General features: G+C 41.4%; 1 pseudogene; it reads left to right on the forward strand.

Annotated features, from left to right (window-relative positions):
• Positions 1-11,839, forward strand: part of LOC127214739 (sodium- and chloride-dependent transporter XTRP3-like) — a 104,158-nt pseudogene extending 92,319 nt beyond the window's left edge.
• The last annotated feature ends 1,599 nt before the right edge of the window (positions 11,840-13,438 follow it).

Here is a 13,438-nt window from a genome sequence, read left to right on the forward strand (position 1 = left end):
AAGATATGGGTTACTAGCTGGGTTTCTCAGAGGTGGATCCAACCTAAAAGAAGATTGATAAAACAAAACCAACCTTGTGAAAAGTTTTGTTTCGTTTTGTTTTTGTCTATGAATCTAGGCAAAATCCCTTACAGTTTTATGCCCATGATACATTGTTTTTAAATTTTATTTATTAACATAATATCCGTGCATGCTTATGAAGGGCCTGATGCTTTGATACAAGTATGAAACACATAGCAGCTAGACCAATGCCACTAACATTTCCTTCTCCTCATACATGAATTATATATACATTTTTTTACTCTTCTAGTTATTTTTATGTATCATGGATTCTTGTAGATTAGAGTTACCTATAGTGCTGGGCAAAGAAGCAATGATTTCTGCTTCTAATTCCTGTATTTTGGTGACTCTTGTCTAACCTCTGTCTTCCCTCGCTGCCTTTCCCATCTTCTTGGAGGTTCATTTACCACTTTCTACAAATGAGTGCAAAAAATGCATTATTTGTCTATGATTTGTTTTATTTACCATGATGCCTGAACTTGTCTATACCTTTACATGTGACAAGATTTCATTCTTTTTATGGCTAAGTAGTATTCCTTTGTGGATACATACCATGTGATTTCTATATGTTCACTTTCCATGGATGGTTTTATATCCTAGATTTTTTTAAAGGAATATCACAGTAAAAATGAGAGTGCTGCTATATCCTTGACACATGGCTTTTAAGATCCCTTTGCAATAATATCTAATTGTGGTTTTTATTTGTATTCCCTTGAAGATTAATGATGCTGAATTTTTGTTCATATATTTGCTGGCTATTTGTGTCTTAACTTTTTAGATGTATTTATTTTATTTGACACATATGAGTATTTTGCTTGCATGTGTATGTGTATGCCACATGTATGTCTGACACTCGCAGGGATAAGAAGAGGGCTATGACAGTGGTTATGAGTTGCCAGGTGGGTGCTGGAAACTGAACCCAGGTCCTCTGCAGGAACAGCAGGCGCTCTTAACCACTGAGCCAACCCTAAAGTCCCCTCATGTCTTTTTAAATAAATGTCTATGTAGCCCATTTCTTTGCCCATTTTTTAAGGTGGACTCTTTGCTCTCCAGTTGTTTGAGCTCTGAATAAAAAGAATTAAGGGAATGAGAGGTATTGGCAATAAAACTGTGAAAATATTAATGAAAGATGTCAAGATGACTCCAGGAAAGGAAAGATACTCTATGGAGCAGAAGATGTCCTAGTTAATTTTCTGTTCCTGTGAAGAGACACTATGTTCTATGTACTCTGTACTCTGTACTATGTACTATGTACTCTGTACTATGCTTATCAAAAAGAAGAATTTAATTGAGACTTTGCTTACAGTTTCTTTGAGTCTATGATTGTGGCAGGAAGTGTGGCAGCAGGCAGGCAGGAAGAATGCCTGCTTATATCTAATCCACAGGCAAGAGGCAGAGGGAGGGGAAGGGTGAATGGAGAAGGAGGAGGAGGTAGGAGATGGGAGAAGAAAGAGAGAGATTGGGTTCAACCTGGGCTCCCTCAGTGGCATACACACTCCCTTCAACAAGGCCACTTCTCCTAACCTTCTAAAATAGTTCTACCCACTGTGAACCAAGGGCTCAAATATATGAGCCTGTGGGGGCCATTCTCATTCAAACCATCACAGAGTTGGTATTTATTATTATTATTATTATTATTATTATTATTATTAAAGTGTACATACTACCCAAGACAGTTTACAGATCCAGTTCAATCCTTACCAATAATAATATTCATAGAATCAGAAAAAAAATCTTAAAATCTACATGACACTATTGAATAAAAGAACGAAACTGAAGTCATATTAATACCTGATTTTAAGTCTGTCTACAATGTGTCTGGTATTGGCTTGAGAAAAGACAAGGAGACAAGTAGAACATAGTAGAGTACCTGGAAAACCACATATTTCTGTCAAAGACACCACGAGAATACATTGGAAAGCCATCAAATCAATTGCTGATGCTAGATCCACATCTCACATGCTGTACAAAAGTCCAAAGTATGAAAAGTCTAAGGCGAAACACTTGAAGACTTAGATTTTTGTGTACCTATGTTTTGGGATAAGACCCGAAAACTTGCAACAAAGTAAAAACCAGTAGGATTACATCAAAGAAAGAACTTTCTGTGCAATAAAAGAAATAGTCAATATCATGAAGAAAATATTTAGGAACTCACACACACATTCACAGAGTAAGGGGGAGACTTAAATAAATAATATTGTTTTGTTAGCAGTTTTACTAAGTAATGACAATTTTAAAATAGTAAATACATAAAAACCAAATTTAATTATGGCATTTTAATACATAAGTATCATTGCTCCTTATTCTTATTCACCCTCTCTCTATCCTCCCTCTTTACCCCTTCTTTCTGGTATAATTTAGAGGGAAAATACATGTTTGAGGTGTAAGAATAGAGGAATTACTATAAAAGTGCAAAAAGAATAGTCATAAAAAGCTGCTCAAGTACGATGATTGTGGTTGATACATTGTTTATGAACTAATAAAGCAATGAAGATCAGAGAAGCAAAGCATCTAGGCTACCAGAGAGCTCGGTCCTGTACCAGGGCTGGAGAGATATTATCCATAGCAAGCTGGAGACAAATTGCCAAGACTAAATCCTTAATGCCCTGCTCCTATCTTATATATTAGTGCTGGGGTTTAAAGCTGTGAGCTCTGTTTCTCTTTTAGACTGATTCACTTCTCATGTAGCCCTGGATGGCCTTGTAAATCTAACATTAAGTATTTTTGGTTTTTATGTTTTCTTACTCTCTGTTGTTGACTGTGGCCTTCTCTTGTGGCTCACCTTTTAGTTAAACTCTGTAGGGATATGGAAGAGTGTTATCTCTCCCTCCGTCTTTGTTCCAGGGGATTGGGTTTTGATTTAGGAACATGCTTTCTCTCATTCACCTAACTCTGTCAGATAATTTCCTTTGTGAATGTCTTTGCATATCTTCTGTTACATTGCTATTGTAAATAGTGTCTTTCTCCTTATTTCTACGGTTGTTTATGTTGGTGGCAGAAGAAACAAACATTTTTTTATGTTAGTCTTGTACCTTGAAATCTTGATGCATTTCCTAATGAATTCTCACAACTACAGATTGCTTCTGTTTACTCTATAAACTATCCTATAACCTGCGGATATGATTTAGCACATTTCTTTTAAGTGTCTGTATTTCAACCCTTTTTTATTGTGGTTTCACTATTATTACTGATTTTATTGGAGTCTCAGGCACAATTGTTTTCCTGTACTTTGAACACAGTGAAATTCCAAGTGTTAGGTGAACACTCTGACTAGTTCTTTGATTTACTATAAAGGCTTTTTCAGACTGCTTTTAGAGAATACTTTCAAGGCCAGGATAAAGTTTCCATGGCCTTTGCTTATTGGTTAGGTTAGGGAGTAGTTGGTTGGTTTTTTTGTTTGTTTGTTTGTTTGTTTTGTTTTGTTTTGTTTTCTGGGGTTTACCATTGTCCACGGAGAGATACAACACTTTCCTCCTTTTGCTTGTTGTTCTAGTTAGAGTAATAATTGCTATGAGGAAAGGCCATGACCCAAAGCAAGTTGGGGAGGAAAGGGTTTATTTGGCTTACACCTCCATCAGGAACTCAAGGTAGATTCCTGTAGATAAGAACTGATGTAGAGGCCACAGAGGGTTGCTGCTTACTGGCTTGCTCATGGCATGATCAGCTTACGTTCTTTAAGAACTCAGTACCACCAGGCCAAGGATGGCACCAGCCACAATGGGCTGCTCCCCTCCCCATCACTAATTAAGAAAATGCCCTGCAACTTATGGAAGCATCTTCTCAGTTGTGGTCCCCTCCTTTCAGATAACTCTAGTTTGTGTTAAGTTGACATAAAACTAACCAGCACCATTGTAAAGCTCTGAGCCCTGCCTATAGGATCTATAGCCTGACCCTCCATTCCTGCACAACACAGACACGCAGACGCTGACACCCAGGATTCGAGATCTAGATCCCACTTGTGCATCTATGGCTCCTGTTCTAAACTTTGGCATCCATTCAGTTCCCTTCTTTTGGTTCTGACACTTAGTTTTTCCTCGCTTTTTTTTTTTTTTGAGATTGGCTTTATGTCCAAGATGTTATAATTACTGATTTTATTTTATTTTATAGTTTTAGAATTATTTATTTCCCCTGCTCCTGCCATTCTCTCTCTCTCTCTCTCTCTCTCTCTCTCTCTCTCTCTCTCTTATTTCCTTTCCTTTCTAGTATATATTCTCTACTGTTTGAAATTTGGACTTTCATATCTCCTTCCAGGTGTGTGCCAGACCTGGTTCCCCTCTTCCATTTTAAACATTATCGTCATGCAGTTCAGGCCCTTTGAGCCTATAACTTTCTAAATACCGCAAACTTAGGATGCACAAGGCACTGAGATCAGTCTCTGGCTCCAGGGATGGACACACACACACACACACACACACACACACACACACACACACACAATTTTATTTGTAAATACTCTTTCTTGCATTCCAGCTATCTTTGGGAGAGAGGAACTAGCTTTAAAATACCTTCCTGTGGGGCTAAAGAGATGGTTCAGCAGTTAGAAAAGCTTGGTGTTCTTCCAGAAGACCGGAGTTTAGTTCCCAACACTCACATCAAGTACTTCAAAGTCAACTCCAGAGAATCTGATGTTTCCTTCTGGCCTTGTGGGCACCTGCACAGACATGGTACAAAAACATGTACATATACATATACATGTACATATACATATAACTAAATAAATCTTCTTTTAAAATATTGTTCTATAAGGCAAGTTTGTTTATCTGGGGGGTGGAGAAGGATGTCTGCTCAAGACAGAGTTTCTCTGTGTAACACCCCTGGCTGTCCTAAAACTTGTTTTGTAGACCAGGCTAGCCTTGAACTCACATAGATCTGACAGTCTCTGCCTCCTGAGTTCTGGGATTAAAGGTTTGAGCCATCATGCCTGGAAAGGGCAAGTTCTAAGGATTGTAAATTTTGTTAGATTTTGCTTCCATATAAACATATGTTTTTGGCCCCATTTGTTTTCTTTCTTTCATTCTGTATTTCTTATTTTTTATTTGTCTGCTTGTTTACTTGCTTGCTTCTTTTTGAGGCAGGCTTTTTCTGTGTAGCCTAGACTCTCCTGGAACTTCCTCTGTAGACCAGGCTGGCCTCAAACAGAGATCTGCCTGCCTCTGCTTCCTGATTGCTGGTATTAAAGGCGTATTCTATCACTGCCTGTCAATGTATAACAGTCTTTTTAAACATTGTTTTATGTGTATTTTGTCTACATGAACCATGTGCATTCCCAGTGCCCATAGAAGTCGGAAAATGCTGTCAGATCTCTGGAATCAGAGTTAGCCACTCTGTAAGCCACTGTGGGTACTGGGAATTGAACCCAGGTCATTTGGCAGAGCAGACAATGAATGCTCTTTTCTCCTTGAAAATCTTCATTTAGATTTATGTTAATCTTTTCCCTCCTATTCCACAGGTCTTATAACTTTTTGATTGCATATTACACTATCCATGTCATCATTTCTTTGGGTTATCTTCTATGTTGTTAAAAGGGAATCTGAGGTAGTTTAATGAGAATGTCCCCATAAACTCACATGTTTAAATACTTGTTCCCTAGCTGGTAGAACGGTTTAGGAAGGATTAAGAGGTGTGGCCTTGTTGGAAGAGGTGTGTCTTTCTGCCTGCCTTCCTGCCTGACTGCTGCCTGCCTGCCTACCTGCTGCCTGCATGCCTGCCTGCCTGCCTGCCTGCTGCCTGCTGCTATGCTTTCCTCATGATGATCATGGATTCTAACCTTCTGCAGCCCCAAATTAAACACTTTCTTTTTAATAAGAGGAAGACAAATGTTGGTACTAAGGGGTGGGGCATTGCTGTGACAGGAAGCTAGCCATGCTGCTTTTGGAAGGAATATGGAAAACCTGGGGAAATTGGATTAGGAAAGCTGTTGACTGCTATAAGCAGGGCTGAATGGACATCCTAGTAAGAGCTTGGAGACAACAGTGCTAAGATCATTGAGGGTTATGGATGCTTAGCTCAAGAAACTTCAGAGGGCAACAAAATTAGTGACAGTGTTAGAAACCATTCTTGTGGTGCTTGGGGAAAAAATGAGGATGCTTTCTGCCTGAGGGCAAATTGAAATAGTTGGACTAATTTTATAGGCAGAGGATATTTCAAAACAGCCTAATATTAACTCTGTTGCATGGTTATTAGTAATCACATTCATGCAGAGCTACCATAAAAAATAATAAGCAGGGCAAAAAGAAACACAAAATGTATAGTTTGAGGAGGGGAAAAAGCACCAAGAAATTTGATGTCTGTACTGAAAGAGATAAGGAGAGGCCTAGTGTGAAATGGAATAAAGGGAGTGTTGTCTTTGGGTGAAGACCCCACCCAGCTAACCCGAAAACTTGCATAAAGGAAATGCCTTTTGTATTTCTATAAAGCTGCAATGGGGGAAAATGTTATGCAAATATAATTCAAGAAGGGGAACAGGCTCCAACCAAAATGGCTGAACTTGGCTTCATTGGCCAGGTCATTCTGGCTTTAGATCCCTGAATGATACTGGAGTAAAGGAGTTGTGGAATCTTCCTCCGCAGTTAAGAAAATCCTCTGAAGCGAGGTGTTTGGCATGGGAATCCCTTCAAGGAAACCAGAGAAGCTATATGTGAATTTATGAAAATGAAGCCTGGATTGCATTGGAGACCTCAAGATCTTGGAAATGTCAAAATCATAGACTTACCAAGAAGCTTGGGACCAAATCAAGAGAGAAAGACACATGTTGTAGCCAGCGGAACTTGAAGGGAAGAGCCATCTAAGCCCATTGGCAGCAGATTAGAGCTATAGGATTTGGAGTTTGCCCTCCTGAATTTCCATTTGCCTATTAGAAATAGATTAGAGATAACAGGATTTGAAGATTGCCCCGCTGGATTTCTGTCATGCCTTGCTCCAGTATTTTCTAACTATATTACCATTCCTCCCTTTTGAAATGGTAATGTATATTCTATGCTGTTTTACATTGAAGTTTATAATTTACTTTTTGATTTTACAAGGAGTTATAATTAAAAGTTGCCTTGGGTCTCAGAAGAAACTTAAAATAGTGTTCACACCATGAAAGACTGTGGGGACTGTTAGAGTTGGACGAAAGTCATTTTGCATTATGATATGGCCACAAGCCTATGGCAGACAAGGTGTGGGGTGTGGTGGTTTGAATGAGAATGCCCCCCATATGTGCATATGTTTGAATACTTGCCCCCCCATTTGGTACAGTTCTTTGGGAAGGATTAAGAAGTGTGGCCTCATTGGAGGAGTTCTGATGCTGGCAGTGGGCCTGAGGTTTCAGAAGCCCAGGCCATTCCCAAATAGCTCCCTCTGGTTCCTGTTTGCAGAAAGGGATATAAGCGCTCATGGGCCAACACCATGCCTGCCTGCCAGCTGCCATGTCCTCACCATGATGGCCATGGACTCTAACCCTCTGTAACCATGCACCCCAAATTAAACACTTTATTTTCTGTGGCCTTGGTCATGGCATTTTGTCACAACAGAAAAGTAAGACAGAATCACTTTCATAGATTTTAATTGGCTTGATTCTGTAGTTAGAAAACATACTGGGCAAAATGAAATTCAGAATGTTCTACCCTCACATGTGCAGGATATCAAAAGAAAAGAAAATTAAATATAGAAAGTGGAAATGAGGGGGGCTGGAGAGATGGCTCAGTGGTTCAGGAAACTATCCGCTTTTCCAGAGGACATGGGTTCAATTCTCAGCACCCTGTAACTCAAGCTCTAAAGGACTCTCTCTCTCTCTCTCTCTCTCTCTCTCTCTCTCTCTCTCTCGCTTGCTCGCTCTCTCTCTCTCACACACACACACACACAAACACCACATGCATGCGAGCAAAACACCAATTCATATAAAATAAAATTTTAAAAAGAAAATAGAAAAGAAGTATACAGAGTGCTCATTGGGTAAAACTTATATTTGCTTTCTTTGAACCTGGTTTTAAGCAGTTGGCTACCTGGCTCTTAGAGGCTGGCTGATGTGATTAGCTTAAGGTTCACAGTGTACAAAGACATCTTTAGGTCAAACTACATTCTATTGAACAGAATTACACTGAGAAATAACTCCCTGCCCACTAATTCTCTCTTCAACCATGTCTAATTCAATATTAACATTACAGTGACATTTTAAACCAATAATTATGTTAATCATTGAAAACACTATTTTTTTAAGTCATTGATTCCAATTGTCTACAATGTGGTGCTTTCGGTGGTAGTCATGGGCAGGAAAGTGAGTTCAGAGTACCCCAGTAGGGTGTATTTTAACACTGACATTGTTTAGAATTGATGGCTCCTGCTAATAATAGTGAAATAATTGTTGTGTGATATCTAATATTCACTTAAAATGTTCAGTGTCATGTTATCCTCATCTGCTCCTGAAGCCTACTATTCCCCCTTTGCTTATACCATTTAGCTTATTTCATTTTTGTATCAGTCAATACAAAATTGTGTTGCTATAACCAAATACCTAACATGGTCATGAGTGAGGCACTTATTTTATTTCTGGATTGAAAGGCACAATCTAACATGGTGGAGAAGGATTGTACAATTCATGACAATAGACTCATGAGCCTAAGATTTTAACTATTGATGGACAAGGAAGCAAAGAACAGACAGGAAATGACAGCGGGCTATACAATCTCAAGACACTTACCCAATGATCTACTTTCTCCAGTGAGAGCCCAGCTCTGAAAGTTATATGTGGTGATATATTACTTATGACTTATCAAAGCTTGCCTGAGGATTCAGAAAGCAAAGCCAGCCACAAGCTATAGAGGTCAGGCAATGGTGATACATACCTTTAATCACAGAAACCATACTAGCTAGCCAGGCAGTATCCACATGCCTTTGGGTGGATTTCTGTGAGTTAGAGACCTCCCAGGGATACACTAGAGTGAATCAGTCTGAAAGATTTAACAGAGCTCATGCCTTTAATCCCTGCTCTAGAGAGGCATATGAAAGACAGGAATCCAGTGTCTCAGGCAGCATTGTGAGATTTAATCTCTAGCCACCCCGAGGATAGGCAGCAGTCTGAGGTTTGCTGGAGTCCTTGTGGAGACAGGATCACCCCTTTTGGACTGAGGTAGATGTAAGACCTAGTGGCTCAGCTGCTTTGCTTCTCTGACCTCAGCTTGAAGCTTGAACCCCAATATCTGTCTCTGGGTTTTTATTTTTGGTGTTACAGTTACACACCTCGAAGAGTGCAGCAAGACAGGGAGGGTAGACATTCCACATCCGAACTATGGTGTTTCATTCTTGTCCCCTCTGACTCACATGTATATCTGGTGTCTTTTAATCATCAGCAGGCTGTTCAGGGCACGGGCCTGGCCTTCATCGTCTACACTGAGGCCATTAAAAACATGGAAGTGTCCCAGCTCTGGTCAGTTCTCTACATCTTCATGCTGCTGATGATGGGTTTTGGGAGCATGCTTGGAAACACAGCGGCCATCCTCACCCCTCTGACGGACAGCAAGGTCATCTCCAGCTACCTGCCCAAGGAGGCCATTTCAGATCAGGACACCAGGCAGTGGAGGCGGGGCATGGGAGAGTGGCGAAAGGCAAGACAATCAGTGGAAGGGTCTAATTAGGGGCCATGTGCTTCTAAGACAACTCCAGAAAGGCTGCAGGGGTGTAGCTGTGCTCCTGCTAGGGTAATACTCGGTTCCACTTGGGTAAGTTGTTCTAGGTGCTTTATGCACATGTAATGTGCACCACAGAGACCCATTTTTAATTTCAACATCTTGCCACCCAGCCAGGATCATGAGAACCCTCCTGTGCCTCTGATGGCTCTATGTCCAGGATAGATAATGTCACATCTGATCACATGTCCTAGCTATCATGTGGGAAGTGTCCTCTTCCCCGCTCCTCGAAGCCTGATAGCACTTGGTTTTTTTTTTTTTTTTTTTTTTTTTTCTGAAATTGGGTCTCTGTGGTCCACAGTACAAATGCATGTAGCTCCCAATCCAGCACTTAATCCTCTCCTGAGGGAGCCTCCCAGTGGCTGATATTGTATGGTATGGCAGTGGGAAGGGCTACTATGAATTCAGAGGCACCATGGAAAGCCTTAGGAAGTCAGAAGAAAACCTGGAAAGAGTCAAATATTGACTCTGCCATGTTGTGCAGTTATCTGACAACACTAAGCCCTGGTACCCCCGTATATAAGGGATCTCTGACTACTACCTTGGAGGCTTAATCTGCTCTGGTACATGACCAGAGCCTGGCATGTGAGAGCATCTATGTAAATTGTAGTTTCTTCCCAAACCAATCCTTATCTAGGGCCCCACACCACATTTAAGTCCACTTCTCACAGTCTCAGGGGCTATCTTTAGCATTCCCAGACTTTCAGCCATTATGATAGAATATATCCACGATGAGAAGGCAGAGGGTGGTCTTGAGTTTAAGCCTAGCAGCTTTGTTCCTGCTCTAACTCTGCCTGCTCTCCCATGCCAAGGCCAGGCCCTTCCAAGCACATAGTGACCATCTCTAGGAGGCAGTAGAGTATACTCGGAACCATCACTGATGGACAGAGTGGGAGGGCAGAGGGAATCTCACCGTAGCCCTGTGGACTGAGAGGGCTGGCACCCCCTCCCCCACCTTCTCTGGGAACTAACCTCTGGTCCACACCTGGGACCTCTGAAGGCCAACACCGGGGAGATGATGTCTCATGACCAGTTCTTCATTGGTCATCCTCAGGCAGCCTCAGCCCTTTTCCCTTTACCTCAATAGCTCCCCCAGAGAGGATCAGATGGGTTGGGGTCACATTCAAACATCAAACCAGAACAGCATCTTCCCAAGGGCAGAAGGTATGCAAACTAGAGTCCCTCCCTCCAGAGCATGAATAAATCTGTCTCTCTCTGTGCTCCCAACAGATTTGAAAGTGACCTTCAGGCCATGACTTGCCGCTCCCTCAACTGGTACTGGAAGGCCATGTGGGCGTTTGTGAGTCCAATACTCATCATCAGCCTCTATGTCTTCTACCTGAGTGACTATATCCTCTCAGGGACACTGCAGTACCAAGCCTGGGATGGCACTCAGGTACCCGATGTTCCTGCAGGGCTGGGGAATAAGGCAGAGACCACACAGTCACTCAGAACACAGGGGACTATTGCTGTGCTGTGAGAAGGCTCCATGTGAGTATTTCACAGATGCTCAATTTAGCACAGCAGAAGTGGGCTATGAGTTTTTAACCATGATGCATGGAGAGAGCAAGAGATGCCCCAAAGCATCGCAGTGGGCCTTTCCCTAGAAGTACCAGTATCCTCTGGTGTGCCACACTGTACATATTTATACAGAACATTTCTACCACCACAGAAACCATTAGTCTGTGCTGAAGGTTACATAACATTTAGGGCTCTAGAATAAGGTACTAGAAAAATTGTTTCAATGGCATTCCTGGATAGGCTTCACACACATTCTCTCACATATGCTCGCAAAGGTCAGAATTTCCTTTCTTCGTGGTTTCTCTGAATTGCAGGGTAGTAGACACCACAGTCTTCACTCTTTAGCCTCTTCCCCTTCATAGAAGGCTTGGGTGAACAGTTCTCTTGGACTTGATAGGAGGGACCTTCCCCTGATGCTCAATCTCTTCTCCCAGGGGCAGCTGGTGACCAAGGATTACCCCCCACATGCACCAGCTGTCATCGGTTTGCTGGTGGCTTCATCTACCATGTGCATCACCCTGCTGGCCCTGGGGATTTTCATCTGGAATTGCCTCAAGAGGGGAGGTTCATCCCCAGTGGTCTAAGAATGGACCTCCCAGGGATGGAAGTCAGCCACTATCTGTTTCACAGTTGCTGCCTGCTGGTGGCGACACCTTGGCTGGAGTGCTGGTCTGGGACCTCCTGAATCTGTAAAGAGGATTAGGGAGCTTAGAAAAAGAAGACTACCTTGGGGAGGGGACCACATCCCTTAGAAGACTCCCTCCATTATTTGCCATCTGAAGACTACAACTTGTAGCCTTCTTGTCGTCAGGGGTTAAGGCCAGTACTGAAGATCATTGTCACCTAGACTCTAGGAAGTCCTAGAATTCAAGGTAAGCTGTCGTTAGAAACTTGACCATAACCCTGAGGAGCCAAACAAGCACTTCGGTTTATGTTTGTTTGTTTTTTGTTGTTATTTTTGGTTTTGTTTTTTTTTTTTTTCTCAAAAGAAAACAAGATACTAATTGCTTTTCATCCAGTGTCAGAGGTTTTTGAAGCACCTAGGGCAACACATTACAATTCTTCTCATTGAAGCCACAGTGAGTGTGTAATTTTTGTATTACTACACTGTACTACACTGTAAATACTACCGGGATTTAGTGTCCACGAAGGGAGAGTTATGTTGGGAATGCAAAGGTTCCTCACAGTGGGCTGTGGCAACGCTAAACTGTACAAGGAATCTGAACAGACATTCCCATCCCTGGGGTTTCAGGGTCAGATGATCCACAAGGGTACAAGGAACTGTAACTTTTCTACAAACATCACTCACAGCCACCTTCATTCACCTCTGTATAGTAATGCTTTCTAAAATGTACATAAGTCACACAGAGCAGTGTATAACTGAAAACACTCCATATTAATGGCTGTTATTCATCCATTATGTCAATTTGTCTGTTTTCTTTTCTTTTTTTATCATAATAAAGTGGATCAAGGTTATCCAGACTGAGAGTTCCCTCCTGTACTAACAAGCCGAGCTCATGGAATTGAAGGACTTCTTTGGATCCATCTGTGCAGACACCTCTGAAGACACTTAGACATCACTTGGAACATCGACCAGAGAGATCTTTTATTTCTCTCTTTTTCCCAATGACAAAAGTAGGCACTGGAAAGGTCTTTGATGTGGCAGGTGGTGGTAGTAAAGAGAAAATTCTCTGGCTAAACACTTGCTACATTTGCAGAGAAACAAAATAAGGTTCCCAGAATCCACGTTGGAAAGCCTACAGTGTCTGAAAATCCAAGTTCCAGATGATAAAACATCCTTGTTGTATCCTTTTCTATCCTTGTTTTCACCAGCATGAACATGTACACAAAACACATACACATAAGTTAAAATAATATACATATCAAAAAGGTAGATAGTGATGATGTCTTTCCAACAGTTGAGCCTTTAACAGAGGACAATAACTCACAGGACAAATTGTTCACTATCATAGCTGCCTTCTTATTTTCATTTTAAAATGATCACTGTCCTTAAATATATGAGAAGCAGCATTTATTTACCTAAGTGTTTACTCCTGGTTTTCTCATCAGATGGATTTTAGGCTCGAACAGTGGGTACACCCTGTGATAATACATCAGAGTCTATTCCTGAACACTTAAGTGTCTGTCCCCTACTCTCAACCTAGGCATAGTGACTGCCTTTCTGCACTTGT

The sequence above is a fragment of the Phodopus roborovskii genome, unplaced genomic scaffold, assembly GCF_943737965.1.
Source record: "Phodopus roborovskii unplaced genomic scaffold, PHOROB, whole genome shotgun sequence".
NCBI classification, from domain to species: Eukaryota; Metazoa; Chordata; class Mammalia; order Rodentia; family Cricetidae; genus Phodopus; species Phodopus roborovskii.